The sequence below is a fragment of the Pararge aegeria genome, chromosome 14 (genome assembly GCF_905163445.1).
Source record: "Pararge aegeria chromosome 14, ilParAegt1.1, whole genome shotgun sequence".
In the NCBI taxonomy this organism is placed as follows: domain Eukaryota; kingdom Metazoa; phylum Arthropoda; class Insecta; order Lepidoptera; family Nymphalidae; genus Pararge; species Pararge aegeria.
The window spans coordinates 3539671-3557913 of NC_053193.1; the positions used below are offsets into that span (position 1 = coordinate 3539671).

The window sequence follows — 18243 nt, forward strand, 5'->3', positions numbered from 1 at the left end:
ACTGATATGCTGAAAGAAGTTCTAAGTTCAAAGTTCTAAGAACATTTCACGAGTACTAACTAGTTCCAGGGTATAAGAGTGAAGTCCAATCATTAAAAGATTTTTGATAAATATGATCAAAAGATTCTGTAAGCTGCATTGTGATTTGAGATTAATAAATTAAATACTATAGATCTTAAGTTAAAACAGAACACACTCAAATAGACAAAATCACAGATTTTTGGTTAAATAATCATCGTTAAATAAAGAAGGACATACATTCCGTAGTTGTTTCTAACTCCATTTTTAATACAAAAAGCGTCATAATCGTTAAACACAATCTAAATAGATCGAATAACTAAAGCTAAACATTCGAACAGCGCCGTTCAATTAAGGGAGGCGAAGGGACTGGCACTGTGACGTCATAAAAGGACGCCGTAGGTAGAGGCTTGCGTTTCCTGGAAACGGGCCCGTGTTGTTAAGGCTTGGACTGCATAGAGTTCGCTTGCATGTCGGTTCAGTTGCATACAAACTAATGTTCTGCGTATGTCGATTATTCGAGCCTTGATACAATAAGCAAGGACCATTGTGGACAATTCCAATTGTACGCGATCGTAAATCGGAGTTTGCTTTCGGGATCTCTAGTATACTTTAATAGACCCAACATATTTGTGTTCGACAAAGGAACGATTAGAAGCAAAAATAAACTTGCAGTGCAGTACACTAGACTACACAAAATAAGCAATTCATTTAAAGGAAATTATATACAATTTTACAATAAATTACCGGTAGATATCCTGGGGATGTCAATAAAGAAGTTGAAAGTTTGTATTAAGCGAAAGCTTATAGATAAGTCATATTATAGTATAAAGGATTACGTAAACGACAAAAAAGCTTGGGTGTAAACAATTGCTCTAACCAGGTTGCTTCTTAAATATTTTCTAATGACAATGTGAGATGGTGATAACAAAAAGAACATGCGCGAACAGGCGCGATTGGAACCCTCGTAGCTTTAGTTTTAAGTTTACGATTGTAGTTTTCGCCATCACTACTCACTGCTATGTACACATTTTGTATATTATAACGCATCAAAAGTGCCATCTATGTGCCTATTTGAATAAAGAAATATTTGACTTTGACTTTGACTTGACTAACGATGCTTTGTTGGATTGAGTTAAGGCTCTAACAAAATAATTCCTAAGGTAATTTTGGACCTACCTTTGTTTAAGGTTAAGATGTGTGTCAGAAAAAAACTTATTACAGCGAGGTTAATAAGCAATTGTATTTCTTAACGACAGGTTGCTTGGAGCCGAGCAACGAGCAACTCCTGAGTTTCTTGCCGGCTTCTTGTTGGTAGAATCTGCCTAAGTCACAAAGAGGGAGACCGGACGTTTCAAAATCGCAGAGTATATGAAATTTAAAGCAAAAGTTATGATAGGCAAAACATTGTTTACGGGGAGATATTATTCTTGTAAGCCTTTTTGGGAAAAATTGTATCCAACTAGCTAAGCAAGTAGAAAATAGTAACGCATATTTGTTTATTTGAGAGATCCTCTCAAACAATAAGCAATTTAACTTCTGCTTTCTTTAGTATAATAAGTTTTTATAGTTTAAGTGGAAGCGAACCGGAGTGCAAACGGACTATATGCAGTCAAAGCCTAAATTTTTAAACTCTTGCGCACAATGCCAACGGTCGCTCGCACTGGTCGCCGAAGATACGAGTATGCGATGGTATTTGTGTCTTTTTTTGGACCTTTTGGAATGATAACATTTTTGGTGCCGAATGTTAAAATAAATTCGGTGTTCTTGATGTTGACTTTGGTAATTTATTTTTTAATTTGAACAGCTATCGTATTGGTTTTTTAAATGGTTTGATTTATTTGAAAGCGGCACTTATGGGCTCATGTTTTACAGACTATGAAAAGATTTATGCCTACGTTTATTACAATATTTGTACATTTATACTTTCGTCCCCATTCCATTAAATATAAGGTTAACATAAGTATGCATATAATTATTAATTAATTCAAAGTAAAATGAACATAATCTATATATATTTTTTCAATATTTATAGCGGGCAAACGAATAAGTGGGTTACCTGATGCCGCCGCCCATGAACATCTGCAGCACTAGTGGAGCCACCGCTTATCAAGTTTTTAAAGAATTTGTTTATTTGCCCTTTTGTACAACGTGCAAATGAAAACCGAAATATTACTTTAGTGGCTTTAAAGGTTCATTATTTACTGTCTCTGAGACTGAGACTTATCTGTGAAACCGAAACGCTAATAGTTTTGAGTAAACCATTACCATACTTCTTACTGAAAGAATTCAGATATAGCCTCACATCACATGCAAAAGTAAAATCAAGTGCCTCCTGTCACTTTACTAGGTACGCGTTGTTATTGTAGGTACTATGCACATGTCGGTCTTTTATCTTCAGTAGGGTTGTCATAAGTAAACAATTAGACTGTTTTGAAGTAGTTTGTATGGAAAAAAAATAAGTTTCTTTTGATTTTATATTTTTACAGGATGATTCCGTACGAAATATACTTATGCACCCTTCAACAGTTTTTGTATTAGTTATTGTAAAACGTAATTCCGTAACATGTTGTATATCGCAAGTTTTTTTTCAATTTCATATCAATTATTTTAACGAATTTCATAAATTTTTTCTACATAGCTCAAGATAATGGGCTTTAACAGCATTTTCAATATGTCTAGTGACCTTGACTGTCGTATGCTTATCGAGAGTATATATGGCGTCCCCTGGGATGGTGCAATAGTTCAGTTATTATCATTGGTGTGCACAGGGTGATCGGTCGGGCTAGGCATTAAGCCGCATTAACATAAAATCGAAAACTAAAAGTTAAGGCAGTTGTCCACCACGCTGGCCCAGTGCCGACCGATTTAAGAACATTATGGAGTACTGTCAGGCATGCTGGTTTCCCCACGTTCTTTTCCTTCACCTTTGAAGCAAGTGATATTCATAATTGCTTAAAGCGCATATAACTTAAAAAATTTAGAGGTGCGCGATGAGATTCGAACTCGAATACCCGAAAGGGAGGTCGAAGTCACTTGGCTATCACCGCTTCACCATGTTTTAAATCAAGGTTCTCGAATTGAGTGCCTATCAATTACTTACCTTTCAGGAAGTTGGTTAAGGAGCAACAAAGCCGAGAATAATTCTCAAAAGCAACGCGGGCAACTTTTGCAAATAAGCAAAATGGACATGGGCGAAGATAAAAAGGGTTTCAAAAGGGAACTTCCTTTGAGTTAATTTATAAAAATACTTAACAGATTCCTTCCTTTTTTTGAAGGCTACATCTCGCCTGCGTAATGGTGCAATTGAATAAATTGTATACAAAATTGAAAATGCTTTTTATTAACCCCCCCACGAACAACCCGGAAGGAAATGCTATTAGATGTTAAACCGTTTCGTCTGTCCGTTTGAGTTATCGTTACGCCGAAACGAATGGATATAAATAAGAGCGGTATTTTTTATTCCCACGCCGAAGCCTTAGCGTCAAATCTTTATTAATTATACACTACATTAATATCATGTCTTTTATTATGTTTAATGTCATCTTTCATTTATTTGTCTTATCGTCATCATCATATCGACCCACTACAGGGCACGGGTCTCCTCCCACAATGACGATGGTTTAGGTCATAGTCCACCACGCTGGCTCAGTGCGGATTGGTGGAATCCACATACGTTTGAGAACATTATAAAGAACTCAAAGGCATGTAGGTTTCCTCACGATGTTTTTCTTCACCGACGAGCCAAGTGATATTTTTAATAAATTAGAACGCACATAACTTAAAAATGTTAAAGGTTGCTCGAACTCGGCTCCCTGAAAGTGAAGTCGAGCTCCTACCTACTGCGCTACCAACGCTTCATTATCATTTGTCTTATAGTTATACACATTGGATAGAAGCAAGCGTTACTTTGCGTAAACTCATAATAAATTATGAAAATTAAGCTTAATTTGCTATACTCCGCGAACAGCAGGAGAATTTGTATGGTGTTATTTATAAATTCTTCAATGCGTATACTCCACACCAAACAGATCCTCAGCAATGTACCCTCAACGCACGTTTCGCTCCGAAACCGGAGCATCCTCAGGAGATGTTGACTGTACAATGAATAATTGTTAACACTAACACTAAAGCCTCCCACCAGACTGTGGTGGGAGGCTTTATTAGGATATATCCTACCGCAATGTTAAATCGCTTAGCGGCACCTCTTTGTCGATAGGGTGGTTATCAGACGGAGTTAGCCGTAGGGGTAAGTGAAGATGCAGTCTAAGATGTTAACAGGCTAACCTATTAGAGGTATGGTAGTATTGTTAAGCCCATACCGGGTCAGTATCAGTTTCTGCGCGAAATCGTACCGGAACTCTTAATCGCTTAGCGGCACGTCTTTGTGCGTATGGTATGTCTAGCCTCGACCGCAGTCTCCCAGAAATTTTAATTTCCTAAATTGCCCCTGCCCGAGGCCGAAGCCGGGACCTACCACTTAAAACTACAGCGCTCACCGCTGCGCCAAGAAGGACGTATAATTTTCAGAAAGAAAGCAAAACGCCGAAACAATTATTGGCAATCCAAAGAAAATTTGGGAAGTGCGAACTCGTTTCTTTGTGGGGCTTCGGTAACTTCGTGTAACGTGACCAAAAGCTTTTATAATTTCATTCACAACTCCAATTAAATTTCGGGGATGAAATGGACCGGCCCCTTGCGGTTCTGATTAGCTAACGGACTTGCGAAAGACTTTACCATGCCGCGAGAAATCTTTGTCGGTAAATTAAAATGTAGGTAATTTTATGTTTTTATTTATAGCGTTTTTACCTTTACACTTTGAGTTATAAGAGTGATAAAAAGGCATGTTACGATAATTTTGGCATCGGGCAAGGTACCCTACTCAGTCCGCAATTGGCGCAGAGATGCAGGTTCAAATCTGATCCATCATTACCAGCCCACTACGGGGTACGGTCTCCTCCCCGAATGAGAAGGGTTTAAGCCAGGAATATAATTCACCACGCTTGCCCAGTGCGGATGTATAGACTTCGAACGCCCTTTAAAACATTATGGATATCTCACAGGCGTGCCTTTTTCCTTTAACGTTAAAGCAAGTGATATTTTGTATGTTTGTGTGTTTGTTTGTACCGAATGCTTTCGAAACCGGCGGTAGAGTCACTACAAATAAACAGACTTGACGTTTTAAAATTGCTTATAAAGTAGGCATACTTGAAATAAATGAAATTTGATTATTTTTTGAATAGGCTCCGAAAGTACAGGACTGATTTTAAACATTTCCATTCAAAGCAAAGAAAAATAATGTTAGGAAGTAACATGGTTAACATTTATTTAAAAAAAAATATAGATCTTTCATAAAATTGCAATAATGTAACCCAAAGTAGCAAAATTTTGTCTATTAAATTCAGCGTGCGCTGAGAAAACTATTGGTGATACATAAAAATTATGCGGTACATAATTAAAAAACTCTTTACTAGCTGAAAAAATCTAACTATCATAGTTAAGACACACTAGCAGCTTTTGTGTCCTCAAATTAATTAGGTCGGTAGAAACAAAAGTGGATAACATCAGTACCGCAGTATTAAATATCATTTAAATAAATAGATTTATAATCAAGGTTACTTAAATAGCATTAAGATAACAACAAACGCGGACGTAGTCGCGGGCAGCAACTGATGATATAAAATATAGAGTTAGCGCATGAAAAGCAACTAAGTATGTATGTACGGCATATCACGTTCAAGCGTTCTCTATTGGAAAACTAATTCCATCGATGTACGTACCTAATTAAAGACATTACGCTTCGGGAGCGGGCCGCCCGCGCCCGCCGCCCTATTAGTTTCCTTCCAGTTGAGCCGTGTAAGTGTATTCCAGCCTTGCGGGACTCAAACTTGATAGGACATTCCGTATTAATTAACTAAATAAGGCTGGCAAAGCGAGCGAGCTTCTGACACAGACGCTGGCGACTCGCAAGTTGTCAGTGGCGTGTCAATAAGACAGCGAGACACGGCGGCTGCGAGTGTGGGGCGGGGGCGCCTCCCCGGTGTGTGGTTTCCTTTTGATGTCATCTTCGCGCAAACTTTACTACGGATCGGCTTTGAGATAGAGAGACGGAGAGTGACTAATTTGGCCCAGCATTTGATCTCGGGAACTCTGGCGCCCGTCTCGCTCGCACGCGCCTCCCGGGCCGCCGCCGCCGGGAAGCTCTTTGCAAAATTTCTCTTTGATCGCAAAGTTAAATTATATGGGAATTGAGCATTAAATGGATACATGCGAGAGGCGTGCGCGGCGCCGCGGCCGCCTCCGCTCGGACCGAACGGGTGATATTGTCAAAAATAACTCCCAAGGGAGCTTTGACGATTACAACGACTTACATAAATAATGAGCAAGCGACTTTCAAAGTTATACATTCGTGAGCGGGGCTCGTATTTAACTCCGCCTAATTTGCCGCGAGTACGCAGTACCTTTGAGAGCTCGTTTTTACTAGTTTACGAAACAGATATTTGCGCCCGCCTTCCCCTTTGATACAGCACTTTGTGGAGCATTTTACACGAGTTTCTTTTGAGGCCATTCAGACGGTGAATAACGAAAGGCTGTCTTTGATAAACACGTGCGAGGACTCTTCAGTACTTATTAGGGGTGCTCTCTTTGAAAGTGCTTCTTGTGAAATCTATTTGAAACGTTCAAACTCAAAGCAGCGCCGCTGAAAGCTGTGCTAATTAAACTGTCACTAATATAATTATGCGAAAAAATTTAATCAGAATTTCACTTCTTTTAGATATTTAAAAGTAATGAACGTGAGTAGAGAGATATTAAGTAATTTTCTTTGAAGCTCCGCAGCAAAAAGCTTCGAGAGTGATATTTTCGTTCTTTTATAATACAATATGATCGCGAAAGTATTCTCGAATTAATGCTACGTCTACACGTGCGAGAGTTGCGAAACGAGAGCTATTAGTAGGTTATTAATGTCGGGTCACACACACTCGAGGCGCGGAGTCAAAGACGTCTCCACAAAGTGGTCCCTTTGTGAGCGCCGCCGCGCCGCGGGAAACGCCGTGTTTCTGTTCGTTTGGCGCCGCAAACTCTTTGTCTTCCGACGCCTCGAACACCTCTCATGTGATAGACAACCTGATGATGACTCTGCATTGGAAAACCAAACCGTGCCGTCAAACACTCTCGCGATCAATATATACGTTACGACAAGTTTAAGCTGCCTTGCATTTTTGCGTATGAATGCAACGCTCTGCAATAGTATTACGCAAGTATGCTGCCTTTTGGGTCCTCTCGTGCTACTAAACGCGCCGAACGATAATTGCTGTTTAACTTTGTATTCCATCATTAAACTATTCTCAGTTTAAGTTTTAAAAAATGCGGATCTGAGGGTATTAAAAATATTTCTGACTATGGCGGCCGGAGTGCTTTCACGGCTTCAGTTGCCTTCCCCGTTAGTGGCGATTTTTGATATATATTATTCTTTTCTTCTCATTGAATGCATTGTAGTGCCAATATGAAAGATTATAGTGTTACAATCTACTTTATAGTTATTGAGTATGAAACGTAATATTCTTAGAATCTACAATTTTTTTATTGTTGCCTTTATTTGTATCACAAAAGGATTATTTTACAAATTCTCTTCTTTTTTTGTTAGTTATCCTTGCTACAGACAAAATTTTTTTTTTTTAAACGTTTATATTGCCTGTCAGGTATTCAAAGTGTACGATAAATGTAACGTAAAGACGTAGCAGTGCGTTTGGGCGCATAAAACTAACTTGCACATACAATTTCAATGGTATTCCATTTCTGCGTTTATACGTTGCGTGCATGCGTTGCGTACGCACAATGAGACCCCACCTTTAAGGTCGCTTGCCGACTTTAATCAAATGTCTATACGTATTTGTTAAATGAAATTTCAGGTTCTCAGTGAGACGATTAAATTTTATTGAAATAATAATAGAAGCTTAGCTTTGAAGTCGCCCCGTACGTGTACAATTAACATCAGAAGGCACGATATTACGTGTTAGTGAGCCCGCCTGTATCGATGATGTTCGAGATCAAAGACCCCAAGGTACACTTTGATGTTTAATTCTAAAAAGACTTGACTGATGTCTTTGTCGTGGAAATTCGAGGTGGTGTTTTAGTTGGAGGCGACTTTGTGCTGGGCTCTCGACACGAGGCAGGGACAAAGGGCGGGTGGACGCTGGCCGCTTCATGAAAAACTAACGAGCGCGGACTTGCATACGAGATATTCATACGGCGGGGTAGACAGCGCCCACCTTCGTCTAATTGAAAACGTTTGTAAAGCAGCGTTTTTGATTGTTCGCTTGAATGAATGAGTATAGTACGGGTTTGAAAGAAACAAAGGAAAATCTATGTATGTTGTGGGAACGATGCTTAAAAAAAAATAATAAATATGACAATACACATCACCGACTCGCCCCAAAGTAAGCGTAGCTTGTAAATTACCCATAAATAAACAACTGCCATCTATTAGTATAATCATGAACTGCCTACTCATCATCATCATCATCATGGCCCATTACAGGGCATGGGTGTACTATCTCTAAATGAGAAGGCTTTAGGGTAAAGTCAACGAAGGTGGCCCAAGTACGGCTTAGTCGACTTCACAGGCTTTCGAATATTATTCAGAACGTAGACATGCAGGTTTACACGCAATGTTTTCCTACACCGTTAGAGTGAAGTCTTTTTTTTTCGTATAGAAAATACAGCGTAACCTTAATAGATTGGATATACGAAAATATCTATTGCCAGCTCAGGGCCACTTGTGGTGAGCGGTTAAATGGCAATACAAGGTTATCTTCCCGCGCGTCCGGCTGGAGCTCTTTTAACGTTTTAGCACCAATTAGTTGACGCCACTTTGTTGGTTCATCCAATCCCCTTGGTCATCCTGTTAAAGTCCCACTTCTAGGCACAGTCCTCTTGTCTCATAGGAGCTTGGGTTTCGGGTTTTAGGGCTTTAAGGACTAGCCTTCGGCGTCGGTAATCATCGAAAGTTAGTTATAATAATTGGTGCCGAAGGATCAACGTGCTGTACTCATACGTAGAAATATTAGACTCAGACTATGTAAAGATAACTTTCTTGTATTGGAAATTACTTGGCAATAAAACCAAAGATCTAACAAAAGGTATTCTATATAACAAAGATTTATGATTACACGAGGAAACCGAACCTGTGATCTCGTAAACCTTAGTCAAACATGCAGCATCTCGTAGCAAATGTCAAAATAACGACGTAATCAAAGTAAATTCTATTTTTGAACATAGAAAAAATACACAATACAGATTACATCAAGTTTTCTTTTTTAAGAATATTCGCTTATTATTCCACGGCTTGATTCTTTTTCAACGGTAGAAAATTCGTATACCCACGCGCGTCAACTTCAAAAACTTGCTATTTGTTACCCACGTAAACAACTAGGGAAAAATATACCTACTATAGAAGACTTAAAAACTTCTGGACTTAATAATACATAGACTTTTAAGTCCGGAAGTGGAAAACGGTTATACCTGCTTTTTGTCTCTTTTTGACGGTAATAAGTTGAAAACAAAACCGTTTTATTATACGGGCGAGATAACCGTACCGAGAGTTCCGTGCCTGGGAAGGAAAGTTTCCTTTTTTTGACAATTTATTTAGTTTTAGGTAAAAAAAAGTTACAGTATAGGTCTTTACAGCAGAAAGTATGAAGGACTTTTAATATGAAAACCAAAAGACAACTAACTTTTAGCGACTTAATTAGAAACTTCAGGTCGGAGAAAAATTGTCTTCATATATGGACAGACACTGCAGACTATTTCTACTCTTATTTTAAAAGTTCTATTGTGTCACGAAACAAAATAAAAAGACAGCAGAAGTCAAAAGAAATCAACCTTTATTTACCTACGAATTATTCATCATATTAATCCATTACCGGCCAACTACAAGGCACGGGTCTAGTGGCGTGCATAGAGGGTATGCAGATGATATAAAATGAAGAAAATCTAGAGAAAAGTACGAGTTATAAATACTTAAGGGTATGCTTTTTGTTGTGACTTATAATGCCTATAGCTCAGTTTTTTATAGCTCGTACTGAAGATATTCTTCACTTTATATAATCTGCATAACCTCTATGCACGCCACTGGACTCTCCTCCCACAATCAGAAGGGGTTAAGGTCGTAGTCCACCACGTTGGCCCAATGCGTATTAGTAGACTCAACACACGTTTGAGAACATGATGGAGAACTCTCAGGCGTTCAGTTTTCCTCACGATGTTTGCCTTCACCGTTGAAGCAAGTGATATTTTAATTGCTGAAAACGAACTGGCTGGGATTCGAACTCGGTCCCTCTAAAGTGAAGTCAAAGTCCTACCCACTGGGCTATCACCGCTACTTGAATGCGAATGATTAACACGAAGTAATAGAATCAAAGGAGATCTTTAATTCATACAATCGCAATTTCGCCGGTAGTCTGCTCCGTGTCCTCGAAGTGGGGGCCAAGAGATTAGAAAAGGATTAAGAACACTAAATTTAATTACAAAGCCAACTTGAACACAACAAATTGGAGGAGCGGAAACGCGACAAAGTAAAAGAGAAAACACACCCGAAAAGGAAACTCGCAGAGCATTGATATAAACGAAATTTAAATTAAGTACAAAGGGAAAGGAGATGAAAAAATCCTTTCATTGAAAGCTCTCATCCCCGGAGTCAGAGGGCCGGGCGGCTACATCAAAGACACCTTCCTTGCCGATTCCCACCCGACTCTAGCCTTATCTGAGCAAACCGAGTTTGGAAATTAGCGGAACGATCCTTTCCCACGGAATAAGTCCAAAGACGCCTGCGCACCCCCTTCAGCGCTTTCGCTGCTTTTAACATTACGATTGCACGAGGAGTTTTTCTGTAACACGCGACGGACAGAGGTAATGCGATAATGTAGCTAATGACATATTTTATTCAGGCTTTAAAGCGCCGAGTCCGCTCGATTCAAAGGCGAAACGCTAATGTGTCGGGATTATACGGAGCGGAGTGCTGTGCGAATGATTTTTCAAGTTTTAGCCAGCTTTTAATGAAATGTAGGTTTGGCTACGCGCACCTTGCTTCCTTGCTACGTGTTTTAATTTAAATTATACGTATTTTTGAAGGGTTCACTTTGATGTTGTGCGGGTTAGACAAACTCTACGAGTAGGTGCGGTAGGTACATACGTACCGGATGGGAAAGCTTTCGGGCGCAACTATAAGAGCAAATGTTGGTAATTTTCTATTAACACTGAAAGAGTTTTTGCGTCCATGCGTTTTATTTTGGCATTCCAATGTTATTACATGTTAAAGTAACTACTTTTTATGGATAACTGTAATTATTTAGTAACTAGAATTTTCCTGTGGGGTTTTTGCATATTAAAATGAAATTTATGTCAGAAAAGGGCAACTGCCAAGTTTCTTACCGGCTTCTTTCCTCGGTAGAATCAAACTGCTACACCGTGTTAGAATCACTATAAACAGGCCGAGTTCACTTAGCAGAGTTTCTTTTAATTAAAAATATCATACAGAATATTTGCATAGATAGTACGCAAAAACTACACGTAGAAGTAATGATATTTAAACTTTTACATTACCAACTTTTTAAAATATCAATTATACTTTGTTCGTATGGGATGAGGCCACGCCAACGTAGCCCAAGACGTTGGATGGACCAGTAGAGCTAGGATGCGCGCCACCACATTATCTCTTCAATATCTTTAGTAAATATACAAGTAACGGGTAGAGATACCTAACTAACTCGTGTTGCGCAGGCTAGCCCTACAGGTAAGAAAAGCACTCAACTGTCCCGTCTAAAGTGCGTATCATGTGGCGGGAAATCGGAGGAGATGGCGAAACATAGTAGAAGCTGGCAATAAGAGTAAGCAGCCACCATCCCCAGTAAAAAGGTAGCGACTTAGGAATAGAAGGAGATCCCTATGACTGAGATTTCTCCCAGCTCGCTTCAAATAAAGTAAAATACATACCTAATATTACGCGTATGTATTGTTTAATAGCTGCTGCTGCCATGCCTAAATAAGAAAGGTTAATTTATCAGTCCCACGGGAACTGTTCCCGCAAACTTTTCTCATAAAAATATCTGTGCAAAACTTCATTAGAATCGTCCCAGCGGTTCAGCCGACCATAGGTGAAAATACAAGCAAACGAACAAAGTCAAAGTCAAATATTTCCTAATTCCTTATTCTAATAGTAACGAAGATGGCAATTTTAATAAAACTACAATAAAAATACATATGTTATAAGTAAGATTATGGCGATAACTACATTCGTGAACTAAAAAAGCTACGAGGTTTACTAACTAGTCCTGGTTTAATAAGCCTACAACCAACGTAGGCGGCTGTTTTTTATAACCATCTCACGATGACACCTATCGATGTAGTGAGCTTAATATTAATTACACATTCAAAAAAAAAAAATTAAGTTCATTTTTGATAACCATTACGAGTTCAAATTATATAATATGTGATGAATGCGAGATCTAATCAAGTCTTTGACACTAACTAACTAACCTTTTACTAAAGTTCATAGCTTTGAGCTATTTTGAATTTCGAAAATAATAAATTTGTAAATTAGAGGATAAAATCGCTGAAACTATGATAAATACATGAAATAAAGCTTTAATCCGCAAACTAAAGCTATCTAATCTATTCCAGTTTAATGACCAATATCAGTTAACCTTAAATCTATTTTGGATTATATCGGTTTCGAAGCAAAATCACTATAAAAATATTATTATTAGACAAGCTGCTTCCTACTGTTTCACTTGTATTAATTAGGTCCTCAGATGATGTTACAAAATCAACAATCAAAAACAACAAGTTTTTTATCTATTTTAGGTTCTAGGCGCATTCAAACCTAGGAAAGAAAATACTTTTTTTTAAATAATACTTTATTGTTAAACTATTAGTAGTATTAACTAATACCAAAAGAAATAAACTATCATATTAATTTCCAATTAAAAAAGAACATACAAAAAGTAGTAACATATTAAATCAATGAGGCCAACTAACAAAGGAACAATTTTACACTCCACAAGATCTCGTTGATGTCTTTTGTGAGGAGTATGATAATCGATAAAGAAAAACTACTCGAGCCACTACAATAGGATTGGCTTGGGCCCGCGATTTCAAACGTGCTAAATATAAAAGATTATAAAAATAATATAGGATATATAACAGTCTTCACTAAGCGGCCTAACAAACGGATAAGTAAATTTTTAAATCGGAGCGACGCGAGCGGCCCGGAACTTATTCCAACTTTATGTCTCTATCGGTATATCTTTTACAAACTTAGGGCAGCAGTTTCACTTACGTTACCTATGGGTCTAAGTGAGATTTTATGTAGCCTATTCAAATTCAAATTTTCTATATTCATGTAGGCCTATCACAGCCACTTCATACATATAAGTATGTTTCCGTAATTGTGATAACTACGTTCGCTAACTTAAACCTAAAGGTATAATAAATAAGGGTTCCAAACGCGCCCTGGTTTAAGAAGACCCACAACAAACTAATCCGGGTAATTTTTGTATCACCATCTCACAGTTAAATAATATGCAACTATGAAGTTAAAGTAATACATACCAAAGCTTTTTTTTTCGTTTAAGTAATCCTCAATCTTGTAATATTATTTTTCTATAGGTAAGCTTACGTTTTATAACAAGACGTTTTTGATTTTCAGACGGCCGACTGGCGCAGTGGGCATCGACCCTGCTTTCTGCGTCCAAGGCCGTGGGTTCGATTCCCACAACTGGAAAATGTTTGTGTGATGAGCATTAAGTGTTTTTCAGTGTCTGGGTGTTTATATGTATTTTCTAAGTATTTATGTATATATAATTAATAAAAATATTCATCAGTCATCTTAGTACCCATAACACAAGCTACGCTTACTTTGGGGCTAGGTGGCGATGTGTGTATTGTCGTAGTATATTTATTTATTTATATATACTTTGAACCTATTGAGAGACATCTCGAAGATTTTGTTTTGTATTTTTTTATAAAAAAATATTCAATTACCAATTTTATGTAGCCAAGTAAACTGCAGAACGATTTAATTTTTTACCTTTATTATTTATATTGTTACAGGCCATTTTCTTTTTAAATTTTTTTATTTCATTTATTTAATGTATCCAGTAAGCGGACTAACTCACGAAAATTGAATTTTTGAAATAGGACTGAAGGTTCCTGAGATTAGCGCCCGCAAATAAACAAGCAGTTTAATGATATTGGCATAGATTAAAAAATGACAGAATACACTTCTGTATTCTATTATATATAATATAGAGGTGGATGTGTATGATTTAAGCCGTAAAACTGTACTGTTTTAAATACCATTGCAGTTAGCAATAATTTAAACTAGTCCTGCATTATTTTCAGTAGATAGATATTCACCAATTCGTACTAAATACATTAAAAAAAATGCGTTCAAAAAAATAAATTTTACTAGATTCAATAAAAATTAAAATATGCGTGGATATCGACGAAAGTCGGTTAAAAAGCAACAACACAAACATGGCACAATACACGCTAAATATTGTTATTACTCGATACTTTGCATACAACATTAACAATGGCCAATAAAGACACTCAATATTCAAGTAACGTAATTTGAAAAACTATGACAACAATGTCACAAATGAACATAAAACAAAAGTATCGAAAACAATAACAAAATCCACGAACAAGCACATCCACTACAAACAATGGCAAACAAACGAAGGGAGCTAAAACAATAGGTCATTCTAATAACATTTGACACAAGGACCCTATAGGTCCCTCACAACAAAGAGCATACCGTCAAGGGATGCCGTCGAATGCCTGCTAAACTTTTTTTTAGTCCCCTCAAAAAAAACCACGCGTCCTTAAAAAGTTCTAATTTTATACCTGACTCGAAAACGCGTACAAATCCAAATTCTATCGCGAAAATCCAGTTAACTTATTAAAACATTCACTAATCGAGCACTTAATAAACACTTTGCACACAAACTATTTATTATTATTTACGATAATCCAAAATTAACGTGTTCACGATATTTTATTTGTAAGAGAAAAGTTTTGTAAAACTTTACGCGCGCAACTTTTTTTACGTATCTCGAGACACGGCTGAATACCGCAGCAGCGGAGACCAGCAGCCTGTGCCGAGAGCCAGAAGAAACTGTCAGAGGACGGCGTTCAACGTGCGCGCGTCGCACGTGGCAGTGTAGAGAGGCGGGGCGAACCCTTATTCGCCCTCATCTATTGGACGAACGATCCCTTTGATCGGCCGCCGGCAACTAACAACATCTCTTTGCGCCTTAATCTCGGTAGTAACGTCCTTTTAAAACAGGTAATTTTATTAAAAAACGTGAATACTTTTTCCGGTCAGTCGGACAAGCGGACTGCGGTCGATAAAGTCCCCCAAAATTTCAGCGCATATTTCCCTATGCACGATCCAAGTGACGGCGGATGCAATCCCGATAACGTATTACGCAGCCGTGGTCAAAGGATAAAAGGTTGCCTTTTTGGTCGTATTAAACCGTTTTTTAAAATTGTACGCATCCCTTTGAAATCCGCACATCAAAGACATGGCATAGTGGCAGTAGATACGTAGCTAAAGAAAGAGTTTACACTACAGTGTATAACGTTGACTGCGTTCAGGTTGGGTGGCGTGTAATGTTGTAACACGTACATAGATCTCCCATATCATGATGAAAAGCTTATATATCTCTCTTCATGCTAAAACATTTTTACTATGTAAGAAAATAAAGTGAAAACTTCTCTTAGGGTCTGAAAACCGACATCTGTGTATTGGTTTCAAACTAGCCCCAAAGTAAGCGTAGCTTGTGTTTATATAATAATATTATATAATTATAATATATCAGTTAATATAATAATAACTTATACGAAGAGATACAATAGATAGACATGCACTATAATTTATAAATACATACAATAATATATGAAACTATATGAATGAATGAAAGATATTAGATTAAAGATTACTGATAAACTAATTTTATAGAGAGGTCAGATAGTGCCGCTTCAGCCTTGACTTAAAATACACTTGGGGATGGGTTATCACACAGAATATTGCGTGAAAGAGAATTCCAGTCGCACGGCAAGAACTGCAAATGACTTTGCGGAAAAAAGTAGTGTTATAAGGAGGCACTCCCAACGCCCTCACATTAGCGGTCACGCAAGTACAAAGGTGATGAAGATTTTAAGACCTTAAACAAAAGGATAAATAAGGATATAAACATTTCGGCGAAGACGAATAGTGAGTCACTTCAGTTAACGTCGAAAAACTGAGATATGGTCGAATTTGCGCAATCCAAAAATAAAACGGATGCACAAATTCTGAAGCCGTTCTAGATTGTCGAGTAGCTCCTCCGTTGCATCTTAATATCAAACGTCCGCAAGGCCGATGAGAGGAAAACGAAGAGTTTGTACTAGCATTATCTTAGTACCATTAAAGAAGGTGGTCTGATGATATAACACAGATAGCAGGAAAAACATGGGCAAGAGCAGCTATGGACAGAAAGTCCTGGCTACTCATGGAGGAGCCTTTCACCGTCAAATGCGGTCCTTACAACAAATATTAAATCTAACATAGTTTTAAGAAAAATTACTAACTTAAACATTTGTTGTATTTAGAATTTAATTATGTAAAATTAGAATCCATTTAAACCGTTGTAAGGAATAATAAAGCTATTATTATTATTATTATCTTAGTACGGAAAGCTACCAAATTCTGCAGTCATTTCAAAGAATAGAGTGAAAAGTGTAACCGTCTACTAACATTATTGATGTAAAGAGACCACGAGAGGTTCCACGGGAGGTCTATAATTAAGCCTCGATTTTTAGCTCTATCAGCCATAAACAATACTAGGTAACACGATGAAATTAATTTTAGAACGCGAATCTTTTGCTTCCTATTTTCTATTAGAGCTTGTTATTTATTAGGGTTTACATGCAGACGAAAGAGTCAGCCACTGAAAATCATTCATGTTCATCACACAAATATTTTCCAGCTGTGGGATTCGAACCCACGGCGGCCTTGGACTCAGATAGCAAGGTCGCTACCCACTGCGCCAATCGGCCGTCGTATTTAATTAGTCTTCATCATCACATTAACCCATTACCGGCCCACTACCGACAATTAGAAGGCTTTAACCTGTAGTGCACCACGCTGGCCCAGTGCGGATTGGTGGACTTCTTGAGAACATAATGGAGAACTCTCAGGCATGCAGGTTTCAATCACTGTTGAACCAAGTGATATTTTAATTATTTTCAAATCGTCGCTTACTTGGCTATCATAATTAATCATAAGATTCACCACATTAAAATTAGACTAACCCATTAATTCACTTCCCGTATATATTCCAAGTTTAATCAACACAACGTGGAATCAATAAAAATGCATCCAATTCATAGACTCTTTCATTGGAAAGTCAGTTTCAAAATTAAGTCCGCTTGAACTCAACATTCTAATTATCAAGCGGAGCCGAAGGCATAAGCTAGTTGAAGATGAGGATAAACACGGGTAGTAAAGTTGCAATATCAGTTAGAGTACACAAATAAGATGCTGTAGGCGCGAGATGTTTGAGAGTGTTTACCTCCGCCGCAGACATCGCGAAGCTCGCGGATACAAGGGCCTTTAGCGATATTATTGCTGTTGCTGATATTAATAAACATATCGTTGCATTTTATAGCGATACACATTACATCCTAGCTCATATTGTGTTTCTTGTTGCGGCCAATTTATCCGAGGAGCAAATAAACAAGTGAGAGGTCGTTCTCCCAGTTAGGGTCCGTTCACACAGACCGGCTCGGAGAGCATCGGCCTGCTTTTTTCTTTTCACACAGACCGGGTCGTATACGCTTGGAATTGGCCGGAGCGGAGCCGCCAACTATTTCACATCGACCGGCTGGAAGAGATCTGAAAGCGGGTGCGGCTGCGCGAGCGAGAAAGAGCACGCAAGCGGAGCCGGTCGGCTCCTTTTATTACTTCACACGAAGCGCGTTCAGGCATTTTTAATGACAAAAAAGGTGCAAATGCAAAAATAAACTTTACTACAATCACTCAAAACACTGTTTCCAACGTGATAAAAATCTGCTCTCCTCTCCGAGCCGGTCTGTGTGAACGGACCCTTAAGGGGTTAAACAACATTCAAGATAAGGTTACGTTAGGTAACAGAAACTAAAAATGAATATAATTTTTTA

At 38.1% G+C, this 18243-nt stretch overlaps 1 protein-coding gene across 2 annotated transcripts in view; it reads right to left on the reverse strand.

The window, feature by feature from the left end:
• Positions 1-18243, reverse strand: part of LOC120629498 (axin) — a 141343-nt gene that overhangs the window by 67591 nt on the left and 55509 nt on the right. Inside the window, exon 1 of one of the 2 annotated variants that reach the window (XM_039898441.1) lies at positions 14837-14930. The exons of the other annotated variant lie outside the window; for it this stretch is intronic. The gene's annotated coding sequence lies outside the window, so the exon portion shown is untranslated. Of the gene's footprint in view, positions 1-14836; positions 14931-18243 lie in introns of those variants that run through there. 2 annotated transcript variants of the gene reach the window in all.